Genomic DNA, 26,144 nt, shown 5'->3' on the forward strand with positions numbered 1-26,144 from the left:
TGATTGGTTACCTCTCCGTTGGTCTTGGTAAACGTTGAGTTTTTCCCATTTCGCCCGTTGACGTATGGTTGTATCTCTTCCAGTCATTCATTAATGTCTGGTTACCTCTCCGTTGGTCTTGGTAAACGTTGAGTTTTTCCTAGTTGTCTGTTGGCATCTAGTTGTGATTTCTTTTCCCATTCATCGTCGTTGCGATGTCTGGATGTGGCCGTACCCTTTGAAAACAAAAAAACAAAAATACCCAGTAATAAAAATCAAACCCCAGTGGACGTTTCCATTGATGGATCCCTGTATTGTGCAAATTCTACGGTTCTTGGTATTCAATCCATGTTTACCCTGAAAGTCTGACAGCCGCTGCTATCATCCATTCGGGTTCCCAGCTGATTGAATAGGGGCAGCTGTAGCACCTCAAATTTGCACCTATCATTGTACATACATTCTCGTATTAGGTCATAGCATAACATGGTCCACTGCATATCATTGCATTGTCCCTTTTGCCTCAAGAGCAAGATCATCAGGAGAATTAGGTCAAACTGATCAGGAGATCAGTCAGCCAAGCAAGTAAGTGTGTTTTTCATTGAGCCAAGGCCCTAGGGTTGGTCCAACATGTTCACATGACTTGGGGATCCATTTGAAGTGTTTAGGCCAAAGATTGGATGCTCAGAGGTCATCATTCAATGCACGATCAGTCAGAAACCCTAAAAAGTCAAACTTGGTCAACTGTGACTGATTTTATGGTTTTGATGGATGGATTTGGTTTGAGAGGGCTTATTCATGTCCAAATAGGCCTCATATATCATGGCAAACAACATCATTGAAGAATTTGAAGCCAAAACAGAAATTTCCAAAAATAGAAACTGGACCTGTAATTTTAACTGCCAAAAATGGAAACTTCTTGATTCTAAACTTACATCATGATACAAGCTTCAAATGAATTTTTGCCCAACATGAAAGTTGAAGATCTTGTTCTCCCATTTCCAAAAAGTCCAAGAACTCTCAATTCCCATGTATGGTTGGCAAGATATGATCCATTCATTTTCAAAAAATTTTGAACTTCAAAAGGCCATATCTCTCAAACCATTTGGCCAAATTTGGTGGGTTTTTTTCCTACAAGTCATATTTGGTCCCCTCTTTCCAAAAATGTCATCCTCATGCATCAAAACATCACCATTCAAAATGGCCTTTTTGGACTTGCATTAATTAATTTCAAGTGTAGTGAAAAATTGAGTTTTTGAATTAAGCATTTCTAACACATTTGGCCAATTGGGAAAGTTCAGAAATGTCATTTTGGTCATGTTGGGAGGCCCATTTCGTGCAGCACACACCCCATTTGCCAAGTTGGTGAAATTTAGCAAAATGACCAAAATGGTTCATTTGAGATAATTGTGATTAACACTTCATTAGCCAATGCAAAACAGAAGTATATAAACATTTTTCTGCCATTCTAAACCCTAGCAGCTAGCATTACCCAAACAGAAAACCATTCTCTCTAAAAATCTCATTTCTTCATCTTTGATTTTCTGCTGAAAAAAATCAAAATAACTCGAGCTGGCTTTTGTGTTTTCATTTTACCATCACTTTTGAGCAGCTTCCAAGCATGATCCACTAACTGTAAAGCCCTTTACAAGCACTGCTACTCAAGAACACTTCCATGGCAAGATCCGAGTTGGGCATTTTCAAGCATCACTGAGCTAAAGTGCTTCAACCATTCATCATTTGGGAACTTAAAGAGCAACTGTTTTGAGTATTTGAAGCCAAACAACATCAGAATCACAGCTGCACTTCACTTTTGGTAAGAACTCGATTCTCTCCTTTCTCAAAACCATGATATGCTTCTTAAAGATCTCCTTGCCATGAGTATTATGAGCTTCGAATTACATGAAATGGTTGCATATTTAGAAAGTTATGCTGTGTTAAAGTATGATGTTGAAATGAGTTTCTTGCTCGATTCATTTTGTTTAAGCCGATTTAGTGAAAATGATGCTTGGATTCATGATGTGTGTGGTTTGCTGAGTTTAATAGTGTGCTTGATTCCAATTTCTGGGCATTTTTGAATTTCACGATTTGGGGAAGGGGATGAACATGCACTGTAGTTGATAAACCCTAATTCCTTGAATTTCCAGAATCCTGTTCACGTGCGTGCATGTTGTTTTTATTGTTCTATTGGCATGAGCCAATCAGAACATTTCGTTGGTCTGCCTCATACGCTGCGTTTTACTAAGCTCCCTCCATTATTACAAAACTGCCACTGGTCGTGCCCCATGTCTCATTAAACCATGTTTGTTTTTAATGTTTGTTTCAAATTGATGCATCATCTTCTAAAAATCATACGTCAAGCATGCTTTATCCAAAATTCATGAAAATTTTTCATTGTGTTCATATGGATCCCTAGTTTTTTATCATGATTTTTGTTGATTTTTTGGATGAGTAGATTTTAAATGGCATTAGGGTTTTGTTCATGTGCCCAATTTTTGTACATCCTGCCAAATCCTTTGTGAAATTGTGATGCATTATCCAATGGCCTTGAAACTTTTTGAGCACAAACTAGACACATTCATGTTTATTTTGATGTAGAGTTTGTGAATTTATCTTATCTGGATTGTGAGTTGTGAATTTTTGAATTAGGGTGTGACAATTTGTGTCACACCATTGATGGGTAACTTGTTGATTTTTGATACTATGCTTCTTGACCTCCAATTGATGTGAATTTTTGCATGAGCCTACTCTTGTATGTCTAGTTTGCACATGATTTTTTGTGGATTTATTTGGGGCATTTTCCATTTGTTTAAGATTTTCTCCCCTGTTTGACCAAAATGTTGACCTTATGTGATGCATGTGCCCATTTGTTTTGTGAAATGCTCATACTTTACTAGATGGACATGAAATTTTACATGAGATAACTAGACATCCTAAGCTTTGCCATGGTTTTAGTCCCATTCATTTATCATACACCATCTCTGATTTATGATTTTTCTAAGTTGATGTATGTTTGGTTGACTTCTTTGAGCATGTTCAAAATTGCTTTGACTTTCTGATTTTCATTGACTGCCTTCCACGTGTCCCAATGAGATGAAATTTGACATGCTTACCATGCTATGTGTTAGGATTGATCATGATTTATTGGGGTTTTTTTGGAAATGTTTGAGTTGACTTTTGATGCAAGTCTTTCTGTTGACTTCTATGAGCTCTCATTTGCCACGCTTTGACTTCTTTTGCTTATGAAATGATGATGATGCATGATATGAACATGAGCCCAATTGGTATTGTTTCTTGATTGTTTGAGCATGATTTTGGATACTTGCCCTTTGCTGTTTTGACTTTTTCATGCCCTTTTGACCCTAGGCTTGCCCTAGTGGTCTTGTTACTTACATTTGAGCTCATTTTTTCAGGTTAATCAACAAATGACCAATGAGACCAATTCTTTTTGATTGAGTTTGCTTGAATACCATGACTAACATGTTTTGTTTTGTAGGTTGCTTGGCTCACATGCCTTGAGTTTTGTGCCTTGCACATTCACTTGCTTATGATTAACTGTTGATGTCTGTTTCCTTTTGCTTTGTTTTGAAGTTGCATACTAATGTCTGCTTGACTATTTCAGGTGCTTTTAGTTGCTCAGTTCCTTGTGAACTTTTGCTTTGCTTTGCTTGTATAAGCAATTTGCATTGAGGTATATTTCTAATCTTCATGTAGTCTGGAAGACCTGGTCTGTTACTTGGCCAGGCAACTGTCTGAAGTCCTCCTTAAGAGGCAATGTTTGTGTATGTTTATAATTTGTCCCTGTACATAGTCAAAGACCTCCTAAGTGAAGAGGCAATTGGCAGAACCCAAGGGATATGCAACCTATCCCCTGCTATTCTGTGTGTCATCTGCTTTGCTCACACCACTGTGTTGATGCATTGCAGATACAAACCCAAGATCTTGTACAATTGTACAGTTGAGTCAGTATCAAATGTGTAGAAGGGTTCCCACTTTCTGAACCCACACATTCTTGTCAAATGCTCTCCCTGACCAGGGATAAGAGCAATGAGGCACACCCCTCATCTCCCTTCATCTGCTTCACCTTAGCCCCTCAATGGCAAGGTTAAGAGCAACATCTACCCAGTTCCAGTGGTTTGTTTGTTGAGGTCGATATGACCCCTCGACTAAAACCTAACCTTGTTTGAGCCCCTTGTTGGTGTGTTTATTTCATGCTGTATGTGCTTGTGTGGTGTGATTGTATCCCCTAGGTTTGCTAGACTCCGCGTAGTCTCGTTTGCATGTCAATTAAGGTAGCACGGTTCCTTCGTATAGGACTTCCTTTCTTGCTTGAGCTTTCCTAAAACACAAACAAACATTATCCCCTCTAAAGGATACGTCCACTCCTTCTACTACAGGTGAGTAAGTCTCCAAAGGTCGAGCATCAGGTAGATTGCGCAGTGACGTTGTCCACTTAAAAAACACAAACCAACGGGAATAGTTTAGCCGAACTACGGAAACTCTGATTCTCATGTCCAGATGAGATACGTAGGCACGAGATGCGTTGTCTTGTCGAGTTTGACTAACAACTAACACTAATTCTCTTCTCTCGCCCTCGTTGCGATTGAGACCTCCCCTTTCTCTTGCCCTAGTTGCAATCGAGACCCTTGCTTCCTGTGCAAGTTAGTGTAGGTGTGGCTTGCTTCCTGTGCAAGTCATGTTTAGGATAGGCTTGCTTCCTGTGCGAGTTAGCTAGAAACCTTAACTTAGGGACGACTTTGCATGACAACATCTAGGCTCGAGTCGTAGTCTCCCTAGTGTTGTGTCTCCCTCTGTTATCTGGTTAGGCTAGTCCTTTTTCCCTGCGTAGGGGAACTACGTCGTCCTGATCCTCATACCAGATGAGGTACGTAGGCAGGAGATGAGCTGATCTCTCCGGGCGCCCTTTTTGTTTTGTTTGTGTGAGTTTGTTTCTCCTTTTCTGGTTGGAGTCCGACGTAAGTCCAGCGATTGGCAGTTGGTTTCCAGTGTGTGTTTCGGTTCGGATGCTGATGTAAGCCCAGTGATTGGCATTCAGGCTCCACGTTTGCCTTCTTGTGTGCGTTTTGGTTCGGATGCTGATGTAAGTCCAGCGATTGGCATTCAGGCTCCACGTTTGCCTTTGCCTGTGTTTGTCTGTGTGCGTGTCAGCCGAGCTACGAATGCTCTGATTCTTCTTTCGTCCAAGAAGATACGTATGCATAGGATGCGACATCCTAGCGAGCATGTGTCGTTTCCCCAGTCCGAACTACTTCGACTCTGATGTCTATGCCTGATAGACTAAGTAGGCCCAGGATGCGGTATCCTGCCGAGTCAGTCCTGTTTGTTTTCTTGTGTCTCTTTCAGCCAGTGTGTGTGTGTGTGAGCAGTGTTTTAGCAACCATTTTCCTTTCCCTCTTTTGGGATAAATAACGCACGGTGGCGGCTCTGTTGTTCTTGTTTTCCCGCCGGTTTTTCGCGTAATGCGACACATGGTGATGAAATCACATTCAGAAGTGTCGGAGGAATATGAATCTTATCTGCATAAATCTGACACTTGTGGCATTTCTTCACATATTTGCAGCAATCAGACTCCATTGTCAGCCAATAGTAGCCTGCTCTCAACATCTTTCTAGCCATAACATGTCCATTGGAATGAGTACCAAATGAACCCTCATGGACCTTAGTCATTAACAGGTCTGCTTCGTGTCTATCCACGCATCTGAGCATAATCATGTCAAAATTTCTCTTATAAAGCACATCGCCATTGAGGTAGAAACTACCAGACAATCTCCTCAAAGTCTTTCTATCTTTCACAGATGCCCCAGGCGGGTAAATCTGGCTCTGAAGAAAGCACTTAATATCATAATACCATGGCTTATAATCTTGCACCTCCTCTACTGCAAATACATGAGCTAGTCTGTCCAAGCGCATCACAGTGATATTGGGAACTTCATTCCACAGTCTAACCACAATCATCGAAGCAAGTGTAGCAAGAGCATGTGCCATCCGATTATCATCTCGAGGAATATGATGGAAGTCAACCTCAGTAAAGAACGTTGAAATCCTCCTCGCATAATCTCTATATGGGATAAGGCCAGGCTAATTCGTTTCCCATTCACCCTTAATCTGATTAACAACGAGGGCTGAATCACCATAAACATCAAGATGCTTGATCCTAAGATCAATACATTCTTCCAATCCCATAATACAAGCTTCATACTCAGCCATATTATTCGTACATTTGAAAGTTAGCCTTGCTGTAAAAGGAAAATGTGTGCCCTGAGGAGTAATAATCCACTGCCCCAATACCATTTCCATATTGATTTACAACGCCATCAAACACCATGCTCCATCTGGAACCAGGTTCTGGCCCTTCCTCGAGCGTAGGCTCATCGCTAATATTTCATTTTCAAATATAGAATCTCCTCATTTGGGAAGTCGTACTGATTTGACTAATAATCCTCGATTGGTTGATGTGCCAAGTGGTCAGCCAAGATACTACCTTTTATCGCCTTCTGAGCTCTGATGCGGTGTTTCACAAGTATACGAATGCGTCAGAGTAATATAAAAGATTGTCGAATCCACAAAGACCAAGTGTCAATCTATCGTTATCTATTGTTATGGTGTTTATCAAAGGCACTCAAAATAAGTATTTTTGGAGTGTGCAATGAAAAGTAAAGTGTTGAATAAAGATTAATTAATAAAGACAGGGTCGAATGTAATTCACGTAATCAATTAATAATCCAAGTACTTGCTAACAGAACTATTTATGGGCAATGTTTCCTACTTTGAAAAGAACTAATTTAACGGGAACTGTCGCTTTCGCATATTCAGAACCGAGTTGTACTCCCTAATCAAACCCCCTTATTGTCACTTATAAAAAGGTGTGCATTGCGTTAGAGTAGTAAACCTATTTTTAAGAAATATAGTATCTTGACTAAGTTGAAAAGTATTATAACCTGGATTTCTTAACCAAAAGAGGTTCTTACGAACCAGACTCTAAACTTATAAACGCGTCTGAAAATATTTTTAAAATCTCTTTTCTTCTTAAGTTAAAAACTCCTAATGAACTAAACAAAGCGCTTTCGCTGTTTTTGAAATAGTTAAAAACAATTAAGTTTAGATAGACGTTGGACGGCTTTCGATCTTACCCAACAGAATTGAAGTGCGGGAAAACTTAAGTTGAAAGTTAAAATAGCCCGTAAGTGCTTCTACGAACAATTGTACGGATTATCGGTTCAATTACGATTCTTACATTCTAACCTTATAGATTTAGTTAGACATGGTAAAGTAAATATGCATTAATTTAAATAAAAGTAGTGCGAGTGCGGAAAGTAAATAAAAGTAGTGCGAGTGCGAGGAAATAAATAATTTAAAGCGAGTGCGAGGAAATAAATAATTTAAAGCGAGTGCAAGGAAATAAATAAAAGTAAAGCGAGTGCGAGGAAATAAATAAAAGTAAAGCGAGTGCGAGGAAATAAAGAATTTAAAGCGAGTGCGAGGAAATAAATAAAAGTAAAGCGAGTGAGAGGAAATAAATAAAAGTAAAGTGAGTGTGGAAAATAAATAAGATAAAGACAAGTAATAAAAATCTTCTCCAATCGGAGGGTTGAATAAATTGCAAAGAGGAAATGAAAATGGCGGCAGGATTAACTTCCTTCCAAAGTGCTCCAAACTCGATTACAGACTCTATCACAGACTCGATTACACAATTGTGGTAACACTCCAATGCGAAGCGATTACCACTTTATAATACTGAATATATGCCTAAGTGAAGCAAAGTTGCTCTAAGTTTGCCTCTGCTCTAAGTTTGGATGATTGTAAAAGTGATTTCGAGTTTCTATTTATACGCAAGTAAAAAGATGGAAATGACAAGGATGCCCTTCAACTTGAAAATGGGAGGGAAAAACTTTTCCTCTTGTGGCGCCCGCCACAAGGCCATGGCACCCGCCACAAGCACAAAATGAGGCGCCTTAGTGGAAGTAGTGGGGAACTTGGAAGTTAAGGGAAGTTGAGCTTGGACACGTCATGGCAGGGTCTATGGCGCCAGCCATGGGGTAGGCCACAAGTACAAAATGCTGAATTTTAGGGTTTTTGGCTCTTTTTCGCTCCTTTTCTCGATCGGGGCTCCGATTAAAGTAAAAACATGGAAACAAAGGAAAACATAGCAATAACACAACAAAATAACAATAAAACAACTAGAATGCATGTGAAATCGGAGTCAAAAATACGGTAAATTTCAGTGTTATCAAACTCTCCCACACTTAAACCTTTGCTTGTCCTCAAGCAAAACATTAAAAAGCTCATAAAAGAAAATCTGTGTAAACGAGTGCTTCAGGTAAAAATTCTAAGTTCAAGTCGGGATGCAGTGATAGGTACTAACTGAGTGAACTAAGGGTATCATGATGACACTGATCCACAAATACGGACATAAACTTCATTCCTATATTAACCAACCCATATTATCCCACAATACCTAGGCCTGCCTCTTCATCTCTTTTTGTGTCCTTTTCATTCAGGCGCAATCATATTAAGCCATTTATCCATACATGCTTCATAGTAGAGTGGCCTGTTAGTGATTATGATCTGAGCATGGGATTTCTGGCACATAATTATGTGTAAACCCTTTTATTGGACCCAAATGTAGTTGTGGGGGATCGGATCGTAATCCGCCCTACCGAGTTCAGTGCCAGGTACCTCTGAACCAACTAACGGTTGGTGAGTTTTTCTTTTTCTTTTTCTTTTTCTTTTTGTAGCAATTTTTTACAATTCTTTGGTTTAAATGACTTTGTGAGGGTCACCTATACCGGAGTTGCCTTTTTGCTTTCTTTTATTTTTATTTTTTTCTGGATCATTCACTTATTTACATCGGTCCCCTACGTAGAGGATGCGTAGGCCGGACCTGACTACTGAGATAAACTACTGAGGACTTATACGAAAATGATGATTAGGGCCATGGTATATGGGGTTTCGGGAGTGGTTCCTATATTTACGAAGTCTATGGTGCTAAAATAATACTGATGTTTTGCAAAGTTCTCCCAAGTCACCGCATCCTTACTCAAAACATGTCTTTAAAACCTGAACACTTTCGGAATAACACTATTTTCTTTTGCAAAAAAGTTTTGGTGGGACTAAAGGTATGGGGAGGTAGGATTGTACTAAAGATATATTGTATTTGGTGACTCGTCAAACTCATGCATTATAGTAAAAAGCAAAATAAACAACTAAAAGGAAATAACAATAAATAAACTATCTAAAAACAGCAAAGAAAAAGCGATAAAGGAAAAACGAGAAAAACAATAAAGAAAAGACGATAAAGTCTCCTCCCACACTTAAATCGAACATTGTCCCCAATGTTTCGAAATAAGGGAAGAGTTACTTGGCAACCTATTGTTGACCACTGGTGCCCTCGCCATCCTGAGGTGGACGACGGGATCGGGTACGACGACGGTCTCTCTGATCCATCCTCGCCTGCAGGGCATCCTAAGCGGTCCTCACCTCTCGAAGGTTACCCAAAATGGTACCCTGAGTGTTTTCTATGAGAGCAATATGCTGATGGTGGTGGTGTTGCTGACGGGCTTGTGTATCTGTGATCGTTTGCAGGGACTGTAGAACAGTGTCATAGGACCTGTCTGTCCTCCGCTACGACTCTTGCATGAAGCTCATGTTATTCGCCAGATGTTGTTGGATGGTAGAGAGTAGGTCATCACGCCTTTGCTCTCTAGCCATGTGGTCACGCCACATCTCCTTTATAATATAGAAGCCAGAAGTGGTACCTGCAGAAGAAGAAGATGGTGTAGTGTGTGGTGGTGAAGGATGATGGGGGGACACATGGGGTACGGGAGATCTCTCTCTCCGATCATATTCATCATCAGTGTCATGTCCCGCCTCATCAGGAATGTTAGGAGACAGAGGACCCAAAACAGGTGGGGCATCTAAAGCGTAGGTCCAATTCCTTTCATCTCGTACGTCTGTACGTCTAGTGCACGGTAAAACAACAGATGGGATGGCTACACCGTGAACCATTAGCATATAGCCTCCTTCTCTCCTCGAGCGGCACAATTTCATGTCTCTCAGAAATTTTAGGTTAATCGTGCGAGGAGGTAAGGGGTCCAGGGTAGCCATCTCATTGTTCAGGTTAAGCGCCCGAGCAATAGATGTAATCAATCCACCAAAAGAAATCGGTCCCGCTTTATTCAAAGTTAAAGTCATATGAGCAAGCATGAACGGGACCGAATTAATACGTCTATTTGTGAGGCTTCCTTGTAAAAATAGAAGCTCTCTAGCATTAACCTTATTTGGATTCTCCCGTCCAAAAATAGTACAAGCCAATAGGTATCTAAAAACTCTGATGGCCGGGTTGTGGATAGTTGAGGCAAGAACTCCTTCAAAAGAGTTTATGGAAGTGTTTGATAAACGCTCCCAGAAGCAAAATACCTCAACTGACCACTCTGAATCCAAAGGGGCCTCACAAATAGCACCGTCCCCATGAGGGATCCCTAACAAGCTGGCTAGTTCGTCGGTACTGAATTCGTATTCAACAGCAAACATTCTAAATCTGACAGTACCAACAGTGCTAGCAGTGTTAGGGTTGACAATATAAATTAAGGAACTCAAGAATTCGATTGTCAATCGCTCATAGGTGGGTTCTTTGTTGGAAAAGAAATTATGCAAACCTAAGTTATCTAATAAATGAAATATGCTATGATAGATACCTAAAGTGTAGAGACAGTTTTCGTCAACATACCTTGTCGGGAGGATCTCCCAATTTTGCAACCGTTCGATGATTTTTCTTTGTCTATCCCCCGGTTTCCCTCCTCGAAGAATGAATCCGTTAAACTCCATTTGAAAGCTCTTGAAAAGTGATGAAGAAGATGAAGTGGAATGTGAAAAGGTTAGATTTTTACGAAATCCCACGGATGAAAATGGAAATGGAAATCGGAAAAATGATTTGTACGGTGTGGTGGTTAGAAAAGTATGAGCTTTTTGTGGGTTCAAGGATGTTTTTCCAAGGTGAAAAAATGGGTTTGGGAGGTTGTAAGGTGTGAAAATGGTGAAGAAAGGGGTTCTGCCCCGACCTTTTACAGACGCTGTGGCGGGCGCCACAGGGTCTATGGCGGGCGCCACAAGGCAAAATCTGGCTGGGCAGGATTTTGGTCCTTTGGTTTGAGCTTTTCTTGTCTTTTGGCTTTGAGGGGTCCGAATAGCATTTGTCTTGGGATTTCCTAGCATCCTTGGCTTGCATAATTTTATAAAAGTAAAAAAAATAAAAATGAAACAAAAATTAAATATTAGACTAATAAATAAATAAATAACTAAAATAAAAAATGCAAATAAAACAAACATAAGACATATATAGATAAAAGTAGAAATATCAATGTACAGACGTAGTTTATATAATATTCCAAATGCGATAATATAAAATGAGTTACGTAAATATGAGAAAAATAAAATAAAAGAAAGATAAAATAAGATGGAATGGTGAGATCATATAGTAGGGATGTCGTCTTCCTGAGTGGATCCACGGAGCATGGCTACTTCCTGCCTGAGCTCTACGATCTCCTGATATACATAGTCGGCTTCGGTAGCATGGGTAAGATCGGGCACTCTCATCTGTAAAGTGAGGTCAGCCACCTCCTGTCTAAGCTCTGCGATCTCTCTACGACACTTAGCAATCTGAGTGCAGATGTCGGGGGTCTGCAATGAAAGATTATTAGAGAAAACAGTGATCCTAGGAGATGGTGGTGTAGGTGTGTATTCAGCAATGGGTGGTGATCTCGGTTCCTCGAAAGTCTCTCCCTGGCCCTCTAGAGCATAACTCCAATTTGCTGGATCATGCACACTGGTCATCATAGGATCTGGCAGTGTGAAATAGTGGATAGCCTCGCTGTCGACCAGCAATCGGAACTGACATCGGTGGAAAAAGGCTCTCCTCATCAACCCTCTGGTCAAACAGAAGTCAATGTCCATGGTAGTGTACCCACAGTAGGTCCGAAGATGTAACAGCTTGCGAGACAGACCTAACACGACAGCAATCTGTGTGATGATTCTGCCCACATGGATGACTCCTTCGGTAGATCTGGAGATACCGCTGAGACTGTATAATAAAAAGTTCCCACATACTACTGGGCGATACTGGGACGCACAAAATAATAGGAAGATCTCCTCTTCACTCAGTAGTGTCTCTGCATCCGGTCTTCCCAGGAAGGAATGTGCTAATATCATCTGAAAGTATCTAAAGGTGGGGTTATGTATAACATGAGACAGCTGCGTAGATGGATCTTGGCCTCCGCCACCTGATATATCACTCCAAAACTTCTCAACCTCCTTTCCCAGAAAATATCCCATAGGTGTCTCCGGGATAGCATCAGGAGTGGTTTGGAAACCCAATAGGTCGCTGAACTCTTTCTGGCTGAAAGAGTACTCAACTCCAAAGAGCCTGAAAGCAGCATACCCACCTGGTCCAGAGTACGGGTCATAGTCGAATGAACTCAGGAACTTCAATGTCAGGTTCCTGTAGGTGTTACCCAAGTCATCAGCAAACTCGTCCCAGTGAAGCTGGTGGCTAAGGAATCGGATACTCGGCTCGATACCCAGTGCCTCCATACAGTGCTGATCAGGATAACGTGTGGGTGCCATAGGGCGCTGATACAGAGCGATGTAGCGCTCTCTCTGAGCATTATCTCTATAGGCCACGTGCATGTCATCGAAATCCTGCATCCTGTAAAAGTTAAGAAAGTGATCCTGAAAGTGCAAACCATTCAAATTTTAGTCTCAATGTAAAATATGATAAAATAAAATAAAAAATAAAATTAAAATTAAATAAATGCGAAAAAGTAAAATGAAAGAAGAAAAAAACCATGGGTTGCCTCCCACGCAGCGCTTGTTTAACGTCATTAGCTTGACGATTAGAATTTATACACCTGTAGTAGTAGGAATTGGTGGATCAATCAGGGTGTGGCTTGAGTAGTATGCTGGAATGTCTCCTCCTTCGTAGAGCTTCAGTCTTTGTCCATTTACAATGAATGGACTACAGGTTTTGTTCTTGATTTCAACGGCTCCGGATCTCAGAATCTTGGATACTTCGAAAGGACCAGTCCATCTTGAACGTAGCTTTCCAGGGAAGAGTCGTAACCTAGAGTTGAAAAGGAGAACAAGATCGCCTATATTGAAGTTTTTCTTTACTATTCTTTTGTCGTGATAGGCTTTTGTTCTCTCTTTATATATTTTTGCATTCTCGTAGGCGGATTGCCTAAGTTTTTCTAATTTATGAATGTCTAGGGTACGCTTTTCTCCAGAGGCTAGGTAGTCTAAATTCAAAGTTTTAATGGCCCAATAGGCCTTATGCTCTAATTTGAACAGTAAGTGACAGGATTTTCCATAAACTAGTTAATAAGGAGTAGTTCCTATAGGGGTTTTGAAAGCGGTTCTATAGGCCCATAATGCTTCTTGAAGCTTCTGAGACCAGTCTCTCCTAGAAATAAAAACAGTTTTCTCTAGGATTTGTTTTATCTCCCTATTAGATACTTCTACTTGGCCACTAGTTTGTGGATGGTATGGTGTTGCTACTCTATGCCTAACTCCATATTTTCTTAAAAGTTTGTCAAATATTCTCGATATAAAGTGTGATCCTCCATCGCTTATGACTAAACGTGGTGTTCCAAATCTAGGGAATATATAATTTTTAAATAGTTTGATTACTACCCTAGTGTCGTGTATGGGTGCAGCTATAACTTCGATCCACTTAGACACATAGTCTACAACTACTAAGATATACCTGTTTCCTAAGGATGGTGGGAAAGGTCCCATGAAATCTATACCCCATACGTCAAAGAGTTCTACTTCCTGAATGTTTCTTAGAGGCATTTCACCACGCCTTGAAATGTTTCCAGTGCGTTGGCATCTATCACATTTGACAATGCAAGCATAGACATCACGCCACATGGTAGGCCAGAATAGGCCATCTTGAAGGATCTTGGCGTATGTCTTAGAGGTGCTCGCATGTCCACCATAGGGTGCAGAATGACAATGCTCGATAATATTATTTACCTCTTCTTCTGGAACGCAACGGCGAAAAATGCCATCTTTAGCCCTTTTGAAAAGGAGTGGTTCATCCCAATAGAAGTTTCTCACATCGTGGAAGAATTTCTTTTTGCGGTGGTAGTCAAGATCAGGGGGTACTATATCAGCAGCTACGTAATTAACGAAGTCTGCATACCAGGGTACGTTGCTTATTGCTAAGGAATTTTGGGGGTGCTCATAAAGATGTAGGTTATTATCTTCAATGGTTTCTACTCTAGCTATCAGTCTATCATAGGCGAAATCATCATTTATGGGTACTAGTTCTGGTTTTAGATGTTCTAGCCTAGAAAGGTGATCAACTACTACATTTTCAGTGCCTTTTTTATCTCTTATATCTAAATCAAACTCTTGTAGTAATAGAATCCATCAGAGTAACCTGGGCTTGGCATCTTTTTTACTTAATAGGTAACGAATGGCAGCATGATCGGTGTAAACTATAATTTTTGCTCCTACTAGATAAGATCTAAATTTGTCTATAGCGAAAACTACAACGAGTAATTCTTTTTCAGTTGTTGCGTAGTTAAGTTGGGCAGCATCTAGGGTTCTACTGGCATAATAAATGACATGTAATTTTTTATCTTTCCTTTGTCCTAGAACGGCTCCAACTGCGTAATCGCTAGGATCGCACATTATCTCAAATGGTTCTGACCAATCAGGTGGTTTCATAATGGGTGCAAATACTAATGCTTGTTTTGAAAGATTAAATGCGTCATTACATTTTTGATCGAAAATGAATTCAGCATCTTTCATTAAAAGTCCAGTTAAAGGTTTAGTTATTTTGGAGAAGTCCTTAATAAAACACCGGTAGAATCCAGCGTGTCCAAGAAAGCTTCGGACTTCTCTGATGGTTTTTGGTGGTTTTAGGTTTTCTATAACTTCTATTTTAGCTTTATCTACCTCTATACCTTTTTCAGAAACTATATGTCCTAAAACTATTCCTTCGGTTACCATGAAATGACATTTTTCCCAGTTTAGCACGAGGTTCACCTCCACGCATCTCTCCAGGATTTTCTCAAGGTTAGCAAGACAATTGTGGAAATCAAATCCGCAAACCGAGAAATCATCCATAAACACTTCCATGATACCATCTAGGTAATCTGCAAAGATTGACATCATGCAACATTGGAAAGTAGATGGGGCATTACAGAGGCCGAATGGCATTCGTCTGTAGGCAAAAGTTCCATAAGGGCATGTAAAGGTAGTTTTTTCTTGATCTTCGGGGTGGATAGGTATTTGGAAGAATCCAAAGTATCCATCTAGATAGCAGAAGTAAGAGTGTCTGGCTAGACGCTCCAACATCTGGTCTATAAATGGTAAAGGGAAATGATCCTTCCTAGTTGCTCTATTTAATTTTCTATAATCTATACACATCCGCCATCCTCCTTCTAAACGTTTTGCTACATGTTCGCCTTTATCGTTTTGCACGACTGTGATGCCTCCCTTTTTAGGTACTACATGCACAGGGCTCACCCACTTACTATCCGAGATCTGGTAGATTATACCTGCCTCAAGTAACTTAAGAACTTCCTTTTTAACGACATCACTCATTATAGGGTTTATTCTTCTTTGATGCTCTCTTGAGGGTTTTGAATCTTCTTCGAGTGAAATCTGATGCATGCATACGGATGGGCTTATACCTTTCAGGTCAGAGATATTATATCCTAAGGCTGAGGGGTGTCTTCGTAAAACATCTAAAAGTTGGTTCGTTTCCTCTTGACTTAAGGTAGCACTAACTATAACTGGACAATTCATCTTTTCATCGAGGAACTCGTATCTCAGGTTCTTAGGCAGTTCCTTAAGTTCTAAGGTTGGTTTCTTAGGGCATGGCATAGGATCTGGAGTAAGGGATAAACATTCGTAAAGGTTATCATCGATGTAAGGTTTCTTAAAGTCATCATCTTCCCTTATGAGAGTTGATGGTAACTTAATTGTTGTTATAATTTCTTTTTGTTCTAATTCTCTAACACATTCATCAATGATATCTAAGGCATAACACGAGTCTCCCATCACAGGTGCCATAAGAAATTTCGAAAGTATAAATTCTATTTTCTCGTCACCTACCTCAAATGTCAACTTTCCTTTCTTGACATCTATTATGGCTCCTGCAGTCGATAAGAATGGTCTACCTAGAAGGATTGGTATATCATTGTCCTCTTTGATGTCCATGACAATAAAATCAGTAGGGATAAATAACTGACCTATCCTAACAGGAACATCTTCTAAGATGCCTATCGGATACTTAACAGATCTATCGGCTAACTGAAGTGACATCTTAGTGGGTTGCAATTCTCCTAAGTTTAACCCCTCACAAACTGCTAAAGGCATTAAGCTCACACTAGCTCCTAAGTCTAGAAAAGCTTTTTCGATGACATGATTACCCAGAAGGCAAGGAATGGAGAAATTTCCAGGATCTTTGTCTTTCTTTGCTATTTTGTCCTCGGAAATAGCATTACATTCCAAAAGCTTCGGATCGTCAAGTCTACGTTTGTTGGTAAGGATGTCTTTGAGAAACTTTGCATAAGAAGGTACTTGGGTGATGGCTTCTGTGAAAGGGATTTCTACATGAAGTTTTTCTATAACTTTAATAAATTTTTGATACTGTTTATTGATCTGGGTTTGTTTGAGTCTTTGCGGATATGGTATAGGTGGTTTATATGGCGGGGGTGGTACATAAGTTTTATCTTTAGGTTCTTCTCCTTTTTCTCGACCTTCCTGGTTTTCAGATTCCTCTAGTTCCTTTACTTCTTCCGTGGGTTTGGTACACTCCTTAGAAGTTTCGGGTTCACTCAATCTAGGGTTTGGTGGCTCATCGTAAGTGTTCCCACTTCGTAGGGTAATGGCATTGGCTTGTCCTCTCGGATTTTGTTGAGGTTGTCCAGGGAATTGTCCTCCAGGTGTAGTCCGAGGGGCTTGGTTTAAAGCTACCTGAGAAATCTGGGTTTCAAGCATCTTGGTATGAGTAACTATTTGATCAAGCTTGGTACCTAACTGAGCAATCAATTCATTAACATGAATGTTTTGGTTCATGAACTCCTTGTTTTGTTGGGTTTGAGCGGTGATAAAATTTTCCATAATTTTCTCAAGGCTCGGCTTTGGTGGCACAGGTTGCATAGGTTGATTTGATCTAGGGGCTTGATAACTAGGTCTCGGAGGTGCATTATTTTGGATAGGGTTATTGTTTTTATAGGAGAATTTCGGGTGATTCCTCCATCCATAGGTATTCGAATATGGGTTCCCTTGGGTGTAGTTTACTTGCTCAGAGTGGGTTTCGTTTAATAGACTGCATTCTGCAGATTGGTGTCCTTGGGTTCCATGTAACACCCTTCTAAAATACCCCAAAATATTTAATTAAAATAGCAATATATCAATCAGAGTAATTATGCAATTAAGGGTGTCACACAATCATTTCACACCATGTTCCAAAATATCCTGTCATGCTCATTTATTTAATCAAAATAAAACATTTGCATAATACGCAGCGGATAGAAATTAACAACAACCTTCAAACCATGTAACATATTACATGTAAAGTTGTTCAACAACCAAATGAAAACATAGTAAAACATCCCATCCCGATGTTACATCTACCAGAGCATGACCCACTAAGGAACCACACTAGACTCCAAGGACTAGCTTCTACTCAATCACTGCTCGTTACCTGAAAAATAGTTGTAAGGGTGAGTTCCTCAATCAATATAATAAGCATTATAAAACATCATGTAATGCTAAGTAATTTAACACATATCATCACCCTAACCAGATCACACATATTCAGCAACGGCAATATCAACTCATAATCATCATCATCATCATCATACTCAAACTCAACACAATCATAAAACACACGTATAATATTGGAATACATCCATTCATATTATACGCCATACATACATATATTATGCAATGAGACTCCATGCATGCGGTACCGACTATTCGTGAACATATAGTTCAACCTCACTGACCAAATCCAGGTACGGCTACCAAGCTCACTAGTCCCACTCATTTGAGACCTAGTGACTCACTCACTAATTCCTCACCATGGGAATTAGCTACCACCCCAAGGGCTATGATATGCACGCTAATCACCTAGCATGCAAACATCAACAACAATCCACAATACTAACTCACTAATTCCTCACCATGGGAATTAGCTACCACCATAAAGGCCACAATATGCAAGCTAAATCACTTAGTCATGCAAACATCAACAATCATCCACAATGGACATATGCTCACACTCTAAGCCATAAACAGTCCATTCATAATTTCATACATGATAGATACATTCACAATATTATGCATATCATCATACATCATCCACATATTCACCACATAATCATATCATGTCACACCACATAGTCAATCACAGCATTAGCACACTCTACTAATACCTATACTACTCAAAACAACGGGAAATGATCCCTACACTATCATACATCAGCTAAATTACATTACTCAGCTGAACAACCAAAAACTGCACAACAACAGCACAGAAAAATCACAATCCTGCCCATACGCGTATTGCCTAGTCCCATACGCGTATGGCCCAATTCTCAGCCAATCCCATACGCGTACCACCTATCTCATACGCGTATGCTACGCGTACCACTTCCCCATACGCGTACCAACAGAGCCCAACCCACGTTCAAAACATCATCTTCCTCATCCATACGCGTATCGCCTAGTGCCATACGCGTACCAAACCATCTCATACGCGTATTGCCTAGTGCCATACGCGTATGACCAGAACCAGATTTCCAGATCTGCTATGGTTTTCTCTGCTACGAGATCTCCCAATTCCAACCTCCTACAATCCAATTTTTCACATTAATCGTTCATATCATCTAACACGAATCATACCCTATTCGATTTCACCAATTCTAACATTATTACATCTAATTCCTACGAATTTCCTTCAATTATAATCCAAATTTCGTTCGTCCAAAAGTTCACAATTTCATCATGCATCATTCCAATTAGATTCAAATCAATGGTTTATCACTACCCATTACATGTTATCCCATAATACCCATTAAACGATGATAAACCCCCCTTACCTGAGTTAATCTGGCAGCCCTTCAGCTTCAAGCTCTTCCTCTCTTCAACCCTTGTTCTCTGGCTCTTTGCCCTTTTTCCACTTTAGAGTCGTTTCTCTGTTTTCACGTGAAAACCTCTTTTTACCAAATGGGACCTTTTCTAATTCCAACTTTTATTCCAATAATAATAATAATAATCCAATAATAATAATCCCAATAATATTCCAATAATAATCCATTTATTTAATTAAATTAATAAATATACTATTAACTTAATTTAAATAATTATCTTATTTTTATCGGGGTGTTACAACTCTCCCCCACTAAAAGAGTTTTCGTCCTCGAAAACATACCTCAAGCGAACAACTCAGGATAAGACTCCTTCATCTGACTCTCAAGTTCCCAAGTCACATTGCCACCTGCTGGTCCTCCCCAAGCTACCTTCACCAAAGCAATCTCTTTACCCCGCAACTGCTTCAACTCTCGATCCTCAATCCTCATAGGTGATGTTTCAACAGTCAGGTTATCTCTCACCTGTACATCATCCACTTGGACTACATGCGACGGATCAGGAATGTACCTCCTCAACTGAGACACATGAAAAACCTCATGCAAATTCGCAAGTGACAGCGGTAAAGCGATACGATAGGCTACCTCCCCTATCCTCTCCAAAATCTGATAAGGACCAATAAATCGAGGTGTCAACTTCTTCGACTTCAAAGCTCGACCAACCCCAGTTATCGGAGTAACACGAAGAAACACATGATCTCCCTCTTGAAACTCAAGTGACTTCCTCCTCTTGTCGTGATAACTCTTCTGACGACTCTGAGCAATTCTCATCTTCTCCTGAATCATCTTAATCTTTTCCGTAGTTTGTTGAACAATCTCCGGTCCAACCACAACACTCTCACCGGACTCATACCAACATAAAGGTGTCCGACATCTCCTACCATACAAAGCTTCAAACGGTGCCATACCAATGCTCGAATGAAAACTATTGTTGTAGGTAAACTCAATCAAAGGTAAATAACAATCCCAAGCACCTCCCTTTTCCAAAACACAAGCCCTCAAAAGATCTTCCAATGACTGAATCGTCCTCTCAGTCTGACCATCAGTCTGTGGATGATATGCAGAACTCAATCTCAGCTTAGTTCCCAAAGCCCTCTGCAAACCTTCCTAGAACTTCGATGTAAATCTAGGATCTCTGTCCGAAACAATACTCGACGGAATACCATGCAAACTTACAATCTTCTCAATATACAGCTCAGCTAATCTCTCTAACGGATAATCCATTCTGATCGGAATGAAATGAGCCGATTTCGTCAATAAACACCACAACAAACTGATCTAGGTACGGATGGAAAATCCTATTCATATACTCCATAAATACCCCAGGCGCATTAGTCACACCAAAAGGCATTACAGAATACTCATAATGTCCATACCTTGTTCTGAAAGCAGTCTTCTGAATATCCTCAGTTTTCACACGTATCTGATGATACCCCGATCTCAAATCTATTTTGCTGAACACACTCGCACCAACCAACTGATCCATCAAATCATCAATCCTCGGCAAAGGATACCGATTCTTGATCGTCACTTTATTCAGTTGCCTGTAGTCCACACACAACCTCATAGTACCTTCTTTCTTCTTAACCAATAACACTGGTGCACCCCACGGTGACACACTCGAACGAATAAATTTCTTATCCAACAGATCTTCTAACTGACTCTTCAATTCAGTTAACTCAACAGCAGACATACGGTACGGAGCCATCGACACCGGCCTAGTACCAGGTACCAAATCAATCGAGAACTCAACTTCACGCTCTGGCGGTAATTCATTCACTTCTTCAGGAAACACATCAGGAAAATCACACACCACGGCTAGATCACAAATCGCCAGTTTATCTTTAGCCTCCAAAGTCGCTAACAGCATAAACAACTCTGCTCCATCTACTACTGCCTCATTCACCTGCCTTGCTGATAGAAACAAACTCTTTCCTTCCTCAATCTCAGGAAAGATCACAGTCTTATCAAAACAATTGATATAAACTCGGTTACACACCAACCAGTTCATACCCAGGATAACATCAATCTGCACTAGTGGAAGACACACTAGGTCCATCCCAAAGTCTCTACCAAAAATACTCAAAGGACAATTTAAACAAACTGAAGTAGTAGTCACTGAACCCTTCGCAGGAGTATCAATCACCATACCCCCATGCATCTCAGATATCTCTAACTTAAGTTTCACAGCACAATCCAAAGATATAAAGGAATGAGTCGCACCGGTGTCAATAATAGCTACAAGAGGAAAGCCATTAATATAACACGTACCTCGGATCAAACGATCATCTGCAGAAGTCTCAGAACCCGATAAAGCAAAGACCTTGCCTCCCGACTGGTTCTCTCTCTTCGGTTTAGGACACTGTGGACTGATATGACCCACTTCTCCACAGTTGAAACAAGTCACAGTCTTCAACCGGCACTCTACAGCCAAGTGCCCACCTTTTCCACACTTAAAACACTTCTTCTCATTACTGGTACACTCATGGATACGATGTCCAGCCTGACCACATCTGTAACACTTAGCAGGGGCACTGGAGTCTCCCCCACTAGGCCTCTTCATCCCACTCTGTCTCTGGAAACCTTTGCCAGCTGCATACGGTTTCCCACGATCATTCTGATTCTTGCCCTTCCTATCAACCCTTTGCTGATAGCTCTCCGCTCTGGCCTTGGTATCCTGTTCAAAAATCCTGCAACAGTCCACCAGGTCAGAAAACACTCTAATCCGCTGATACCCAATAGCCTGCTTGATCTCGGGACGTAACCCGTTCTCAAACTTCACACATTTTGAAAATTCCCCAGTAGCCTCGTTATAGGGAGTGTAATACTTCGACAACTCTGTGAACTTAGCAGCATACTCAGTAACAGACCGGTTGCCCTGCTTCAATTCTAAGAACTCTATCTCTTTCTTTCCTCTAACATCCTCTGGAAAATACTTCCTCAGGAATCTCTCTCTGAACACTGCCCAAGTGATCTCAGCATTCCCAGCAGATTCCAACTCAGTGCGGGTAGCAACCCACCAATCATCTGCTTCTTCTGACAGCATATGCGTACCGAACCTGACCTTCTGGTTATCGGCACACTCAGTCACTCGGAAGATCCTCTCGATCTCCTTCAACCACTTCTGAGCACCATCTGGATCGTATGCTCCCTTGAACATTGGAGGATTGTTCTTCTGGGGAACAACTCCCATTCCTACAACAATCGGATTCCCTCCAAGTACTCCAGCTAGCATACCCAGAGCCTCAGCAATCGCAGCATCGTCTCTACCTCTTCCAGCCATCTCTATTCTGAAAACCCAACAATCTAAAACAATAAGTACTGATAGGGTTACACAACACCTATCTCGTACAGGGAAATAGAATAATTACGACTCGACTCGACCGACTATGCTCTGATACCACTAATGTAACACCCTTCTAAAATACCCCAAAATATTTAATTAAAATAGCAATATATCAATCAGAGTAATTATGCAATTAAGGGTGTCACACAATCATTTCACACCATGTTCCAAAATATCCTGTCATGCTCATTTATTTAATCAAAATAAAACATTTGCATAATACGCAGCAGATAGAAATTAACAACAACCTTCAAACCATGTAACATATTACATGTAAAGTTGTTCAACAACCAAATGAAAACATAGTAAAACATCCCATCCCGATGTTACATCTACCAGAGCATGACCCACTAAGGAACTACACTAGACTCCAAGGACTAGCTTCTACTCAATCACTGCTCGTTACCTGAAAAATAGTTGTAAGGGTGAGTTCCTCAATCAATATAATAAGCATTATAAAACATCATGTAATGCTAAGTAATTTAACACATATCATCACCCTAACCAGATCACACATATTCAGCAACGGCAATATCAACTCATAATCATCATCATCATCATCATACTCAAACTCAACACAATCATAAAACACACGTATAATATTGGAATACATCCATTCATATTATACGCCATACATACATATATTATGCAATGAGAATCCATGCATGCGGTACCGACTATTCGTGAACATATAGTTCAACCCCACCGACCAAATCCAGGTACGGCTACCAAGCTCACTAGTCCCACTCATTTGAGACCTAGTGACTCACTCACTAATTCCTCACCATGGGAATTAGCTACCACCCCAAGGGCTATGATATGCACGCTAATCACCTAGCATGCAAACATCAACAACAATACACAATACTAACTCACTAATTCCTCACCATGGGAATTAGCTACCACCATAAAGGCCACAATATGCAAGCTAAATCACTTAGTCATGCAAACATCAACAATCATCCACAATAGACATATGCTCACACTCTAAGCCATAAACAGTCCATTCATAATTTCATACATGATAGATACATTCACAACATTATGCATATCATCATACATCATCCACATATTCACCACATAATCATATCATGTCACACCACATAGTCAATCACAGCATTAGCACACTCTACTAATACCTATACTACTCAAAACAACGGGAAATGATCCCTACACTATCATACATCAGCTAAATTACATTACTCACCTGAACAACCAAAAACTGCACAACAACAGCACAAAAAAATCACAATCCTGCCCATACGCGTATTGCCTAGTCCCATACGCGTATGGCCCAATTCTCAGCCAATCCCATACGCGTACCACCTATCTCATACGCGTATGCTACGCGTACCACTTCCCCATACGCGTACCAACAGAGCCCAACCCACGTTCAAAACATCATCTTCCTCATCCATACGCGTATCGCCTAGTGCCATACGCGTACCAGACCATCTCATACGCGTATTGCCTAGTGCCATACGCGTATGACCAGAACCAGATTTCCAGATCTGCTATGGTTTTCTCTGCTACGAGATCTCCCAATTCCAACCTCCTACAATCCAATTTTTCACATTAATCGTTCATATCATCTAACACGAATCATACCCTATTCGATTTCACCAATCTAACATTATTACATCTAATTCCTACGAATTTCCTTCAATTATAATCCAAATTTCGTTCGTCCAAAAGTTCACAATTTCATCATGCATCATTCCAATTAGATTCAAATCAATGGTTTATCACTACCCATTACATGTTATCCCATAATACCCATTAAACGATGATAAACCCCCCTTACCTGAGTTAATCCGGCAGCCCTTCAGCTTCAAGCTCTTCCTCTCTTCAACCCTTGTTCTCTGGCTCTTTGCCCTTTTTCCACTTTAGAGTCGTTTCTCTGTTTTCACGTGAAAACCTCTTTTTACCAAATGGGACCTTTTCTAATTCCAACTTTTATTCCAATAATAATAATAATAATCCAATAATAATAATCCCAATAATATTCCAATAATAATCCAATTATTTAATTAAATTAATAAATATACTATTAACTTAATTTAAATAATTATCTTATTTTTATCGGGGTGTTACATTCCACATATCTCACAATCGGACGAAACTGCGGCTACAGTATTCGGGTTTATGCACATATGCTCGACTTTGAGGGCTAACGCGTCCATTTTCGCTCGCATCATGTCTATAGAGCTTAGTTCATGCACTCCTCCTTGGGCTTCCTTCTTCTTAATTGTCGCTCGTTCGACTCCCCATGATTGATGGTTTTGAGCCATATCTTCGATGAGGGCACTAGCTTCAGGATAAGGTTTGTTCGTCAGAGCACCGCCTGCGGCAGCGTCGACGGTCATCTTTGTGTTGTAATGAAGTCCATTATAGAAGGTTTGAATGATTAACCAATTTTCTAAACCATGATGTGGGCATACTCGTAACAACTCTTTATATCTCTCATCAAGCTTCGAACAACGATTCTCCTTGGTTTTGGGTAAATCTAGTTATATTGTTTCGAAGAACGGCGGTCTTACTCGGGGGAAAATATCTAGCAAGAAAAACTCTTCTAAGGTTATCCCAAGTTGTAATGGAATTGGGTGGAAGAGAATCTAACCATGATAGAGCTTTATCTCTGAGGGAAAAAGGAAATAGTCTTAAACGTATTGCCTCAGGAGAAGCTCCATTGGTTTTAAAAGTGTCTGCTAATTGAAGGGATATTTTTAAATGTTGGTTTGGGTTCTCAGTAGCGAGACCTGCGAATTGTCTCTGTTGCACTAGTTGCAACAGGGATGGTTTAAGTTCAAAATTATTGGCTGGGATGGTTGGGTTTACTATACTAGAACTAGGTTCTTCATTAGATGGTTGAGCGAAATCCTTAAGAGGTCTTTGGTTTTGATCTTCGGCCATAGCTCTCTTAATTCTATGAAAGAATAAACGTGCGCAAGCGTAACGTTCAGGTTCTGCCAGAGGGTATACTAAGCTTAAACTTCCGGTGCTGCGAGTTCTTTGCATTGACCGGCGGGAAATAGCCTAAGTCTAAACGATATAACAACAGGGAAATGAAATTTGATGAAATTGGTCCCCGGCAACGGCGCCAAAAACTTGATGCGGTGTTTCGCAAGTATACGAACGCGTCAGAGTAATATAAAAGATTGTCGAATCCGTAGAGACCAAGTGTCAATCTATAGTTATTTATTGTTATGGTGTTTATCAAAGGCAATCAAAATAAGTATTTTTGGAGTGTGCAATGAAAAGTAAAGTGTTGAATAAAGATTGATTAATAAAGACAGGGTCGAATGTAATTCACGTAATCAATTAATAATCCAAGTACTTGCTAATAGAACTACTTATGGGCAATGTTTCCTACTTTGAAAAGAACTAATTTAACGGGAACTGTCGCTTTCGCGTATTCAGAACCGAGTTGTACTCCCTAATCAAACCCTCTTATTGTCACTTATAAAAAGGCGCGCATTGCGTTAGAGTAGTAAACCTATTTTTAAGAAATATAGTATCTTGACTAAGTTGAAAAGTATTATAACCTGGATTTCTTAACCAAAAGAGGTTCTTACGAACCAGACTCTAAACTTATAAACGCGTCCGAAAATAGTTTTAAAATCTCTTTTCTTCTT

The 26,144-nt window shown here is 40.2% G+C and overlaps 1 non-coding gene across 1 annotated transcript; it reads left to right on the forward strand.

Annotated features, from left to right (window-relative positions):
* Window positions 1-24,930: 24,930 nt before the first annotated feature.
* Window positions 24,931-25,038, forward strand: LOC127099351 (small nucleolar RNA R71). The gene has a single exon (XR_007793865.1). It is a non-coding gene; the product is annotated as a small nucleolar RNA R71 (small nucleolar RNA).
* The last annotated feature ends 1,106 nt before the right edge of the window (window positions 25,039-26,144 follow it).

The sequence above is a fragment of the Lathyrus oleraceus genome, chromosome 6, assembly GCF_024323335.1.
Source record: "Lathyrus oleraceus cultivar Zhongwan6 chromosome 6, CAAS_Psat_ZW6_1.0, whole genome shotgun sequence".
Classification (NCBI taxonomy): Eukaryota; Viridiplantae; Streptophyta; class Magnoliopsida; order Fabales; family Fabaceae; genus Lathyrus; species Lathyrus oleraceus.